At 37.3% G+C, this 14,326-nt stretch overlaps 1 protein-coding gene across 7 annotated transcripts in view; it reads right to left on the bottom strand.

The window, feature by feature from the left end:
* rhbdf1b (rhomboid 5 homolog 1b (Drosophila)) overlaps positions 1–14,326 on the bottom strand; it is a 35,040-nt gene extending 20,714 nt beyond the window's left edge. For 4 of the 7 annotated variants that reach the window (XM_038274207.1, XM_038274209.1, XM_038274208.1 and 1 more), the window contains exon 1: positions 14,130–14,325. The gene's annotated coding sequence lies outside the window, so the exon portion shown is untranslated. Of the gene's footprint in view, positions 1–14,129 lie in introns of all 7 variants that reach the window. The other 3 variants (XM_038274204.1, XM_038274206.1, XM_038274205.1) reach the window with 1 other exon arrangement.

Genomic DNA, 14,326 nt, shown 5'->3' with positions numbered 1-14,326 from the left:
AAATCCAGCAACACTTTGCCTCAAATGGCTTTTTAAAAGCAGCGCAGCGACCGACTGAACCACTTCAGCTTCTGGACAGAACATAATCTGGCATCATTTCGAAGGTCGAATCAGACATTTCTTCAGCAGGGTCACAGCTTGGGCCAAGCAGCGATAATGATGCGTGAGCAAAAGACCACCTCCAGATAAAAAAAAAAAAAAACACTTGGGTGGCCATCTGGGGGAGAAGGAATGAAAGGAGCAACTCCTCAATATCTCAGCTGTGAATCATTCTGGGACTACTAGCTGTGAGGCTAATCACCGTCTCTCTCTTCTCTAGCCAAAAAGCCATTAGCAAAACATTCATGTCCTCTATCATACATGCTGTTGGAGCCCACATTCAAACGGTTCTGATTCTGGCCAATTCTAGCAAGCTGATAGACGATCAGCATCAACAGCTGCAGGACTTCCTGATGCACAGTAATACCAACTGGACTGAGAGCCCCCCAGAGACATCTCATAAACAAAAACAAACACCAGCTTTGGGATAAAATTTGTGTCACTTCTGCACTAAAATTGTTTGATTCTATATATTTAGTGGACTGAGTTGGAAGTTTAGTAAATTTTTGCAGCCACAGTAAAGATGGATACTTTTTCGTTTCCAGGGTTCTGCTCACTGAGTGTCCACTGGGAAGGATGCATGGCCCAAAAACCTTAAAACTATTTATTTGATTTTTAATGAAGTCACTTAACATTTGCTAGGTATATTTTAGGTTTTTAAGTTAGTTTAATTGTCTGAGAATCTATTTTAGAGACGCTCATTTTTTTTAGCCACTCTTCAAAATAAAAATAACAAAACGTGAAAACATCCTATTAGAACAAGCTTCTCTTTGATATTCAGAAAAGTCAAAGACAGGAAGTGATGTATTTTTCTCACAGCATTTATGTGATTTAAAAACAACTTTAAAATGGAACCGCAGCAGCATGCCTTTCGCTCTGCATATTTATTTCTGGGCTGCCATATTCAACTGATGTTAAAAGAACAATGTGCCAGATTTATGTCAAACCGTTTCACATTTAATATCCAGGGGGAATCTCTAAAATAGTTATCTATAATACAACTCTTCCTTGTGAAAACCTCAGGTAGTCAGAATGGATTTCTTCCCATCAACGATGAACATTTAAACAAACGTCCTCCTTCCTCTGACAAATGACACATATTTTATTCCTTTTTACAAGTTTGCTGTTGCAACTACAAACAAACCAACCCTTAAATCTAGAATAAAGATTGGGGATGAATGAAACTTAATTCTTATTGGGAGAAACTCTCATCTCAGATATCATTCATGTGGGAAATATATATTAGTTTGTTCTTTTAATTAAAGCTCAGATCGGCTTGCCATACACACTACTGTGACACTCCAAACAAACAGCTGTATGGCATTTACCAAGTAGTTTGGTTCACTTAAAACTGCAACAAGAAAAGGGAAGACATCAAGCTGAGGTGTGAAGTTTTTTCAATCCAATCCTTGGTTCTATTGGGTTGAAAAAACTTCACACCATTAAAAACTTCACACCTCTTGGTGTCACACTTAAAATACAAATCTGCTGTTCTCTACCAGACGAAGGTGGCTCTTCAGTGGCTTTTTTAATAGAATAGGGATCAACATTCAACCAAAGCGACACATTGCCTTCTCGGTCTCGAGACCCGAAACCCACAGGAGCTGACGCCCAGGATTCAACAAAATCTAGCAAAACCTCTCAATATTTATAATTCTTATGCAGCTTTGCTAAATGTACTAAAACATGCTTATAAATCCTACGTCTGAATAAGGGATCAGAGTATTTCCATTCATCTTTGGATGTAGAGTTTGGAGAAGGTGATTACGCTGTGACGTCAGCGACTGATTAGTCAGTTGATCCTGGAGCAACATGACGATCACGGCAGACAGTATTTCTGCTCTTTTGACATTCTAACAAACATTAGTCACACTTTAGACTAAATTTTCAGCAATGAATAAAAAGTAATTAATTTATTTACAAGTTAAAAAAACAGCTAAATGGAGAAATATGTTAAGTTTTGATCCATTTAGTTGATGTATAAAAACACAGCGAGCATCTCTTCTTTGATGGAGAGAAAGTTTAAGCTAATATTGGTTTTTATTTCATCTACCAGCCTCTCTTATCACAGTTTGGGCTTTCGGGGCCCCAAACAGAAACCCCCAACATCCTCAAGTGTGTCTGGGTTCACTCCAACAGGATTTGAGCCCTAATACTAAAATAAATCACAAATAATCACAGCAAACACACTCACCAGCTGCTGCTTCAGCCCCCACCCCACTTCTAGAAATTCTCCATCAGGAATCATTCACATCTTTTTCCATCTAGCGTTCCACATCCGCCATTTGTCCCTCCTCTGTCTGGTCTGTATTTCTCCTCTTCTTGGGTTTTCATGACAGGCAGATTAAGAGCTGTAATCCCAGCACTGCGCAACACATGACCCAGCCCGACTGGTGGGACTGTGAGGCTCCAAACCGTGCCTGATCAGACCTGAACCGCCACTGTGTCATGGAAGTGATGATGACGGCATATCAGGGTACCCATAAACAGATCAATGATATATAAAACAGCTTAGGTTTTCTGTATGACATTTAGAGATTAGAAAATGATGAAGCCAGTATCTATCTGAGTGGATCTTTGATTTAAATCACAACTTTTAGTATTTGGACAATATTTATACCACTAAATGCCAATATCAGGGAAGCAATCTAATATTTACAGTATTGTAAAGACCAACTACGTCTCTGAACATCCTCAGAGCTCCACCAAAAGCTCGAATTAGACAAAACTAAATCTATTATTTATTTTTAAATGAAGACCAAACGTCAACACTGAATTTCAGAATAAAAGTCCTTCTAAATTGATCTTTTTCTAACCTGTAATCTCTAAATAATGATATGGAATTTATAAGACCGAAGGTTAAGATGTTTTACGACATTTTAATAATATTAGAAATTTATCAAGGCTGCACAAAAGCGCCTGTAATTCCTGAGGAGGATGAGGAGAGCCCACCTGCTCCCACCTATCTTCACAACCTTCTACAGAAGCACAATAGAGAGCATTCTGACCAGCTGTCTCACTGTATGGTATGGAGGCTGCAGCGTCTCAGACTGGAAGAAGGTGATGAGAGTAGTGAGGCCTGCAGAGAAGATCATCTGGGTTCCTCTTCCTCACTCATCCCACTCATCCCAGCGCTACGTGTCCCGAGCCCGTAACATTATAAATGACACACCCCCACCATGGACTGTTCTCCCTGCTGCCTTCGAGGAAGAGGCTTCGAAGCATCCGATGCAGGTCCAGCAGATTCAACAATAGCCTCTTCAACTCCGCCATTAGCCTGCTGAATGTTGAATAAAACGGGAAAAAAAGGTGCTGAATGTTGGAAAAAACTGTAAATCATATCTCAGTCTTATGTTTACATCTGATAACTATGTTTACTTTTTTATCACTGCTGCACTTTAACAAATGAAAATGTCTTGAGAGCTGTACTGAACGAAATTTCATTTTGTATACACTCTGCCTGTACAAAGTGGCTATTAAGTTTGTCTAAGTCTTAGTCTAAAAGAGCGCTACCGCAGGTCAGTCATCCCTGCTGCAACCAGACTCTACAATGCGACTCTACAACAGCAATAACTTGTTCACTGTATAATGTGCAATTTACCATTTGATACCCTGTACAATAACCTGTTTCTCTATATTTGGCACCCAGTGCAATAACTCTCTCTCTCTCTCTATATATATATATATATATATATATATATATACATATATATATAAATACCCATGTAATACCATGCAATAACCCTGTATAATTATACTTCTATTAAAAAAAAAAAAAACTATCATATGTGGATGTACTGTATATACTGTATATATCCTTCCCCCCTCCTTCCTTTGGCACATTCTTCTTCTTTGAGTTTTTGAGCTGATGTAACGAGTACATTTCTCCACTGTAAAATCAAAGTCAATTTATCAGTCAAGTCTTTTTAAGACCTATAAAAGGAGATAATTATTTTTTACAGTGGGTTTTCTCTGCAGTCTAGTTTTAGTCAGTTTTTTAAATCAAGGCTGAAGGAATTTGCCAGAAAAAAGAAAATTGTTATTATTGCAATTATTTTAAAATGTTACAATTATATCCATTTTCCTTTGCACTATCCCCAATCATGTCATGTTTCACTACAGGGTTTAGGTTCTTTCATGACCCCGAAGTGAGAAATTTTGCCACTTAATATTCTTAATTTTAATATGAAATGGAGTGCCTCTGCAATTTGAAAATTGCGCTTTGTTAAATTGCGATAATATTTAAAATTCAATTAATTACCCAGCCCTAGTTAAAATTGGTAAATACGCCTCTTTTTTGAAGCGTACTGTATTGCAGACCAGAAGTGGACAACTGTTCATTAATCCTTAATCTCTGACTGGGGAAAGCCTCCTCAGTCAGATTTCAATAATGTCCGCTTGGGTGGCTCAAACTATGAAGATGAAAATTAAAAGTTACAGCTTTAAAAGCACACCAAATATTCCAAATTATTACTTTCTTTGGTCTGAATAAGATAATTTCTGCAAACACTGTTGTAATTTCTCATAGTTGTTTAGTACATTATAAAGCGTTTGTTCCTCTTTTCATCTCTTTTCAGGAAACAATCAGGGAGAGAAAGCGTTAAGATGTTAACACAGAGTGTTCCAATACAAATGGCGTCTCCACCTGATTTCCAACCAGGAACCTTTCACTTAAGAAACAATAGCACCCAAGGTACCGCAGCTTTTCTGTACAGTAACTTCCCCTCCCCCACTTGTTGCTATGCAGCGCAGGTTGGCGTACTAGAAGAAGACTAAAGCACCAGCGCATCGACGGTCGCTCATGGTCAGTCATCCTCACAGAAAGCAGACTGCTACAGAGAGCCCCAAGAATCAATCAGATAATATCTATTTAATCCATTCAGAGCAGTACAACAGATAATCAATAATCTGTATAGGGCTGCAACTAACGATTAGTTTGCAGATCGATTAATCTGTCGATTCTTTTTTCGAATAATCGATTAATAATCGGATAGCCAAAGGTTCCTTAAAGAAGATCTGTTACAAAATCAAACCAGGAGAAACAAAAACTTTTCCACTTGATGAGTTCTGGATAGAGCATACTAACAGATGAACTAATATTCTTTTATCTTAAATGCAAAATGTTATATATTTTTTTTACAATTTTGGTATAATTACTATAATTTAAGTGCATCCCTCTGTCAGCTAAAGGCATGTTTTAGAGTCTCTAAACTCCAGCTAACTGTTACTCGATTACTAAATTAGTTAATGATTATTTCAATAATCTAATTGTTTCAGGCATAAATCTGTACAATCAGCCCTTAAAGATAAATCTTCTTTGTTCTGTTGCTTTAGTTTATGCTTCCAAGACATAAAACCATTAAAAAATTGTTAAATATACCAATATACCAATATACCAAAACTAGGGCTGCAACAACGAATCGATAAAATCGATAAAAATCGACTTTTAAAAGCGTTGGCAATGAATTTCATCATTGATTAGTTGTGTCGCGCGATTAATGCGTCATCCGCCGCCGTCGTCATCACTGCCACTTGATTGAATCGCGGGAAGAAAAAAATATACGGCAGAGCGAGTCAGCGCCGCAGGTGAGCAAAGGCTGTTTTCAAAAGGCAGTAAAGTGAACCGTTCTAATGACCGATACCGCAAACGCAAGCTGCGTCTCAATTCGCAGACAGCCTGCGCTTTGTAAAGCGAAAAAAGTCGTAACATGCAACTTTTGTAAAAACAAATTAACATGGCACGGAAGCACCACTGTTATGATGCAGCACCTGAAAAGAAAACATGTTGGAGAGTTCGGTGGCAGTGAAGAGAGCTGATCAGCAGGGTGAGCGACCATGTTTGTTTCGTTTTAAAGTGGGGAAACGTAAGTTAGTTTCTCAGGTAGCTCATCTGATGCTTTCCTTACCTTGTTAGTAGGTTACAGACAGTGATAAGGTTGGCTACTTATTTTACTTTTAATTTAATTTGAATTAGCTTAAGCAGCGTTTAGATTTTCTTTATAAATAAATTAAATTGCAAATTATGAGGGCAAGGCTTTTAAAGTTAAAATCTTCTGGCAAAGATAAAGTAAAGAAGATCCTGCAATTCATGGAAGTAAAGCAGAATAAAATCCAGCAAGATCAGTAATATGTCAATTAATTATATATGCCACATTCCCATGTAAATATCTTTCTTTGGAGGATGTGTTTTTTTTAACACCCCTAGTTCTCTAATTTTTATTCCAAATACAATTTATAATTTGAATCACAGGGTAATTTTTATCACTATGGTTAAGTATTTTCTCAAGTAGCAACTTTATCTGCTATACTTTCCTGTCTTAAAAGGCAGAACTCTTCTAGTAAAAAAAAAAAAAAAAAAAAGGAATTGGTTGAAATGGGGGGACCTATTGTTTGAACCCCTTAGGGGCTTTAAAAAACAAAAATGCCTGTCTCTTTTTGCGCTTTATGAAACAAAGTATCCTATATTTTGTGGATGTACAGCTACATTTCTCGTGTAAGTTTGCGTAGTTTTAACACAAACATTTATTTTTCATATTGCACCAGTACAGTTAATGAGCAACCTGTACTTGTGTGCTTGTTTGTTCTGTCTAAAATGTTTATTTTGGAATAAAGAGGTTAATATAAAAAACAGCCCAAATCAAAACTCTATAAGTCATATTGTATCATTTTATGCAGCAGCATAATATTCATTAGGCTACATCCATTAGATCGAGTTAGATGTATATATCTGTTTCCAATGTGTTGATAACAATAAAACATTGTTAACTGTGGCATTTTTACAGATGATTTTTATACAGTGAGAACCTCATGCTTAGCTGTCCGGTTTTACGGAGTATCAATTTACCGCCGATAAATTCCATATCATCCTCTAAAAATTCCCAGAATTTTTGATCCACATTTCAATTTTACTTGTCTAATACAAATCTACTGTTTGTCCATTATTCATTCATTTTAATCAGGAACACCTTTAATGGCATTTCTGAGTTAATTGGTTGGGTATTCGGAGGCAGATTATTCAAGCATGGCTCTAAGGTGGGAAAACTCTGCACTCCTAATGATGGCAAAACAATTCATCAGCGTGACTGCACCCAATAATCTCTTTCAGATAAATGTAGGTATGTGTAAGCTAAGCATTTAATGGAGCCAGGCTTGTTTATTAAATTAGTAAAACAATCTAATCTTTGTGGGAAAAGGTTGGATTTATTGGGTTGAATCCAGAGCCTTAACCAGCGTCTACAAACTGTACATCTGTAGCTCTCCCTTATGTAACAAGCAGGACTAGGTCACATGGATTAAAAGTGAATTCCCCCCCCCCCCCCCCCCCCCCCCCCCCCCAAAAAGCTACAGGCCCCCATCTCTGCCAGATGTTGAGTCACAACACAGGAGGTTGTTTCCTCAGTTTGCTGAGCTCTACTGTATGTAATCTGCTGCTACTTATACTAACAAACACTAATAAATGATTAAACATCTGCCCCCACAGAGGCTGAATCTCACTGGAGAAGAAATACCTTTAAATGAAGACAGTAAGGAAAAATACCCTAACTCCGCTCTTCTTTTAAAGTCTCATTCTTTGTCTGCATCTTCTTCCAAAATGGGCAGCTGTTGTCTGTTTGACACAATTTCTTTCTGCTAATTATCCATGCAATGTGTTGGACTGAGACTTTCAGCCACTGACTGTGTGTCTTAATGAGTTGAACCCATCAGTACAAACGCCGACTGTGTTATTGTCTCATCCTGTTAACGGATGACACACGCTGAGCGTCCATTAGTCTGTCGGGCAGCTCGCCTCCCATCAGCAGGCAGTGGGGATGACACGCATCCCACCCACATTCAAAGCCAGGCATAAGTGGCTGCTGCCGGACTCAGGATTAAACTTTCTGCACTTTGGCGTAGAAAAATACTTAAATATGTCATTTGGCTCCATTATTCATTCTTCAAGATATTCAGGCAGGAACAGCATTAAAAATTAAGGGATTATCTGGGATAGAAAACAGAAAAATACCAGATATCTAATAATTAGGCATGAATGCAGGTTTTTGGCTTAATTCGTTTTTTTGATTGTTTTTTTTTTTTTACAAATGTGTGCATTTTCTTGACGTTACCTTAAGATCTGGAAAACATCCATACTTGTAATTAAAAGTAAAATAGTAAAAAAACAATTTAAATAATTTGAAAGCAAAACATCCATTGCAAACATCTTAACATCTGATAGGGGTCCATCTGCTGCATATTATACTGTAAAAAGCACTGTTTATCATTTGCTCCTGTTTTATATTTCAATATTTCAACCAATAAAGAAAATATGTAAAGTATGCATATATTAAAATGCTTGTAATAACCTCATGAGCTTATTCAGGAGCATTTTTGCTATCTGGATGTAATAAAAGAGAGAAGTGGATGAGCTGCTTAACCGTAAACAGAGGTCGAAACAAACAGAGCAGGAGAGGCCAGACCTACATGCCCTTCTGTGTTCTGCTCAACCAATCAGCTCAGGGAAGCTCTGCCATCTTTGCAACAGATTTAACTTAACTTCAAAATAAATCAAGAGCTAAAGTGCAGCTAAAACTTCCTGTTTTATATAATCCAAAGGTTTAGATCTTTGACACAATAACAAAAAAAACATAATAAAAGTTATTTGACTGATATACTGAAAAAGGTTACAGCTGTTAAGAGTTTCTAATTTAGTTTAATCTCTGAGCCCATTGATGAGTAAGTTGTCAGCCCCAAACTGTTTTGGAAACCCGAAGCTGCATCTGACACACTTCTACACAGGAAGTAAAGCGACACAAAAAGCGCTGTGATCTTTGTAGAGCAAGCACCTGCAGAAAACCTCAACAGCCAACCAAAGCCCTAATTTTTTATACATTTAGGCATTAAAAAAATTAAAACTGAACTATTTTAAAAGCTGTCTGTTGAAAGTGAGGAGATAAAGGTAAAACAGGTGTATAAGAAAGACAGATGAGAAAAGAAGGGGAAGGCATTAAGAAGGAAAACATGCACCATGACTGAGATAATGGAAAGAAAATGCACCAAACAGAATTATTATATAAAGAAAGGAGACAAAGATGGATGAGAAACAAACAGAATCCATAGCAGGAAACTTATTATGGCAACCATATCCATGCTCTTCTGCGTACACTTGAAGATGCATGTTTACCCCTCTGTATGCATCTGGGGAGGACCTGTGTACATAAACCTAACCAACTGCAACAGCAGACATCGGCATCTGCTTAGCTGTTTTGGATCATGACATTTTACAATAGAGTTGAGAAATCAGTCATCATTCAGAGCTTGTTTACTGATTCCACAGCCAGAAACAAGCAGCCATCTGGGACAATGAATATGAAAAACACAAGACAATATGTAGACTGTTTTACTTTCACTGACATCTAGAGCTGGACTATAAGACAAAATGTATCCATTTCCAAATGATTGTAGATATGAAATAATCAACAAAACAAAAAAAAAGCCTCAGAAGGTCCATGCCTATATTGAAATTGAACTTCTTCTCTCTAATACTATAGGTTATATAGATATAAACAAAACCTGGAAATTATAAAGACCACAGATCATACTCGAAACCTAGTCCCCATTACAGACCCAGGTCTTTAACATACACATAATCTCTATAATCATACCTTCTACCATTTGAAGAACTGCCTGCTTTATGTGAGGTAGGTTAAAATATTGCAATGCCAACTCCCCATAAACGTAGCCCCTTTAAGCATTAAAGAAGGTTTAAATTGAATGGGGAATGTTTTTTTTTTTTTTTTTTACCAATTTATCAAATCTCTATGCTTAGGTTTATTTTCCAGGGAAATTAAAGATTAATGTTATTTCCCAACAAGAATTTATCAGACAGCTACACAGCAACACACAACAATAAGTGTCCAGCCAAGCATGAGGATAAATAGGCCTCCTCAGCAGCCTTCTATCCCTCCTTCCTGCTGTCCAACAGATCCACGCTGCGAGCGACACTACAGCAGCTTCCTCTATTGGCTTCTGTTGTATGAAAATCTAATGGTAATTGCCCACAGATGCCAAATCAAGAAAAAAAAGAAAGTGGAGACGAGAAAATTGGTTTTGAAATGAATGTTGAGAGGGTAAAAGAATGAGAGGCTTGAGGAGTTATTAATGATCTCATGTGGGCCAGGCTGGATTTCCCTTTAAAACAAGAGCTCCATCCATCCCTTTATACTAATATATTCTTGGAGATTTTATCCAAAACGGTTCATAGAAAATTTTAATAAATGTTATGACATGGATGTAAAAGGATCAAAACCTTTTTCCGTCCTAAGCAATAATCATCTGCTGTCCTTTAAGTTGTTCTAACAAGTTCCTACTTTCCTTAAATTTGGATTTCGAATGATGTTTCCCCTTATTTTAATTTGTTAATGGGGAGGGAGGTTTGGTGTGGAAGAGCTGTCAAGGTGCAGGAGGATCAACCTGAATGTAGGAGAACAGACAAACTTAAGAGCTGAAAAAAGTTAGTTTTTTCTCAAAGAGGGAAGCTGTTATTGGTAAATGACAATAATAAAAACTAATTTTAAATTAAAAGGTAATTGGTGTTGAAAAAAGCAAAGACGGACCACCTTCTCCTGCTTCAGACTTGATAATTCAGATCTACCTGAAAGCTTCGACGTCCCATCAGAACAGAGGTAGAAAAACCCTTCACTCTAGGTGGGATGAACCTGTTAAAGCAACTTTTATTAGAGTGGTTACGCCCCAACTGTCTTTGATTTCACCCAGTTTCCCCTGATACTCTGCTTCACCTCCTCCCAATCTGTCTGATTTATTCCTAAGTTCATTAACTTAAAATCCCAGCAGCTCTCCAAGAACTCTCTCTTTTTAACGGTCTGAAAACACAACATTAAACCAGTGATACATCATATACTGAGAGAAAACACCAGAGCCACTAGAGAAGATTACAGTGTGTGAGACTGGATTAAAGAAATCCCCATCTAGATCTGTTGGGATCAGCTCAAATCTTGATCATTTGGTCTTTGAGTGGATGACGTATTAGGATAAAAAAAAAAATAGCTGGAGGACAGCCTCAGCTTCAGCAACCTTTACCAGCTAGATTTGGTTAAACAATCCTAATGCTCCCATTCATTCGTTTATGCCTCAGTAGAAAATTACATTTACATTTTAAAATACAGGCAAAATACAACATGTGTTTGCAGTAATGTCCTGCAAACTCCAGTAAAACAAGGCAAGGTTAAACCAACCAAACATGACAGCATAAAAGGTCTGAGTTTATTTCTTTTTAAAACCCTGAATCAGGTGCACAGAAAATCCAAAGATGACTCAGTTAAATAAGCAAATGAAAGTGTGAGAAAACGTGTATTGCACACCAATAGGGGCTTTTTCTGTCCTACCATCACAAACATAAAGATGTAGAGTATATTAACCTGCACTAAAAAGGATGAAAACAATGATTTTTTTTTTTTAGTTTTCAGTTATCAGTCATTCTGTTTGTTGATCTTTATTTTCCATTTTATGTTTATATAAGCACTCTTTAGTTATTCTTTATTGCTCCCTTGTGCAGGGGCGGAGCTAGATGGCGGGACACCCCTTCCCTTTATTTCTTTCTAATACAGATCTCAAGTGGAATATTCAACATTTCAATTTTTCATACATTAACAATTACTTCACAACAAAAATTATTTGGTTAATTATGCACCTCAATATACTATCATTAAAGGTGATAAGTGCAGAATTCATGCTCTTTTCAGAAATTCAGAATGTTGTGTTGTTTATGGGGTAAAGACAAAATTATGTGTCTCTGCAAGTCATCCAGGAGTCTTCAGTGAAATCATAGCCATTTTAATAAAAATGTATTAGATAATCAATTAATGTAGATATTAGTCCCTGTTAATATCAATTTTAGGCAGAGTGATTCCTGATAAAAGTAGGTAAGTAATGACAATGGAAAAGATGTTTGCCCAAAATTCCCAAAAGAATTTTATCCACTATACCTTTTATCTAGAAAGTGCAGATGTTTGAATTTATTTGTCAGCAAAGGCTGTAGGAAAGTATAGTTTTTCTTTATTTAGAAAATATGGATGTTTTGCTTGTCATTTTCGTGTTGGAACAGTGTAGATTGACCGTGAGGGTCTGGTGCCCATCTACTTTCGGCTACCCCTCATTGTACATTATTGTCTGGCCACCCTTATAAAAATGTTCTGGCTACGCCTCAGCCCTTGCCTGTCTCATTTTCCCTAGCTCCCTTCTAGTTCCTTCTATCCACACCTGCTCCATATCAGCTGATTGCCCCAGTCTTTGTTCTGTCTCCCATATATACTCTCCCTGTGCAGTTCTTCAGTGCTGTTTTCTGGTGGTTTGTTGCTTCCTCGCCTCTGGCTCCCCACATGAGTTTTCCCTGATGTTTGCTGGTTTTTGGTTCTCAGTATTGGAAATTTGGCTCAATTCTTCTTCAGTAAACCTACAAAAACTCAAATCTGCCTCACTCATCTCTGCACATTGATATTGTCTAAGTAAAAAAGATTGAAGTCACAGCCAAAAACTACACAACAAATCTAAAACAGCGAGAAAAGCCAGAGGGCACCTGTCAAACAAAACCAGTTTTCCGTCTTGATGCATTTGACAGAAATGGGCGTGATTTCTTTTCTATCCCTCAGCCTGTTTCAACACGCCGTGAAGCATGAGGAGGTTGGCAATCAAAAGAGAAAGGAGATGCAAAGAAGTGCAGAAAAAAATATACCACAACGTCTGTAGAGGAAAACCATTTTCACACCGATTTCAACAAGGACAAAGTATCACCAAGTGAAACAGGATGCAGTCAGTTTCCTGCTGCTGCTGTTGAGCTCCTGTGACAAAACCCCATCAAACAGGCCTGCATGATGCATCAGATCTACTAAGTCATTAATGTAGGAAAATCTCTAAACCCTTTTTAAGGTCTTAATAATTATATTATGCATACCTGAGATTTATCTGATTTTATTTAATTATGTGTTAAAAACAATTTTGAAAGCTAAAGCTAGAGAAATATTGGTGCAGAAAATGGAAATGGGGGTATACCTGCAGTTGGATGGTTATATCACTGTGCAGGTTGGAAAACCTAGCAAAAATTCACATTTTAAAAATTAAAATTTCAAATGTTTCCTAGAGGCTCGTGTTAGTACCAACAGCTGAGCCAAAAGTGAAAAACTATTTCCAATCATTGGATGTTTGCAAACTGAAAATTTTTTTTTTTTTCTTACTGCAAGATCTTTTTGCAATAAAGGATTATTACATTTTTATTAGAGCAAACATATAGGTGTGGGTTCACAGTCAGGTCTTCTTGCTCCAGCCTGCTCTGCATACCTAGAACCAGAACTAAACATGGAGAAGCAGCATTTAGTTCCTATGCTCCACTTATCTGGAACAAACTTCCAGAAAACTGTAAAAGTGTGGAAAGCCTGAGTTCCTTTAAATCAAGACTAAAAACACATTTCTTTAGGATTGCCTTCGACTGTAGTTAAACAGTTCAACTGAAACATCCTTAGTTCAACTTTTTTACTTTCTTTAGTCCAATTGTTTTTATTATTCTTTTTTGTTTCTGCATTTTTTCCTACTTGCTTTGATTCTGTTTTATTTTCCTATATTTTAATCATGTAGAGCACTTTGCATTGTCTTTGTACTGAATTGTGCTATACAAATAAATTTGCCTTGCCTTGCAGGACGTCATCAAACATTTGTTCAGGATATTATAAAAAAAAAAAAAAATCAATCAATACTGAGATGTTTCTGCTCTAGTGTGCACAGACAAAAAAAAACTGGTTGAGATTTTTACGCATCCTCTCATTCCCAAATAGGGAATTAAAACAAATCTTTAAACGAACAGGTCAGAGGTTTAATGGTCTCTGAGTGATTACTTTCAGAAAACCATATGTCATTTCCAAAAACATGCATGCATGCATGGAGATCACTCTGCAATAGAACGGATGGAGATACTTTCATTTTAATATCCAGACTCTGATTCCATCCGCCTCTAGTGATGATGTCAGTCAGCCTTCCCAGGCGCTTACCTTCTACCTGAGTGCGTTTTCAGGCGCGCTGTCCGGCGCTTATTCCAGAGGTACTTCCAGCCTCATCCCTGCTGTAAATCTGAAGCTCGAACACCAAACGGTTGTAAAGCCGACCGGTGCTCACGTGCGTAAAAGCTCCACATTCAGTGCCTTAAACATGTCCGCTCAAACTTCTGCTCTTGAGTTTCAGTCCAAAT

The sequence above is a fragment of the Cyprinodon tularosa genome, unplaced genomic scaffold (assembly GCF_016077235.1).
Source record: "Cyprinodon tularosa strain WSP-4 unplaced genomic scaffold, ASM1607723v1 ctg90, whole genome shotgun sequence".
In the NCBI taxonomy this organism is placed as follows: Eukaryota; Metazoa; Chordata; class Actinopteri; order Cyprinodontiformes; family Cyprinodontidae; genus Cyprinodon; species Cyprinodon tularosa.
The sequence above is the reverse complement of the archived record's forward strand: the minus strand, read 5'-3'. Positions and strand labels throughout refer to the sequence as shown.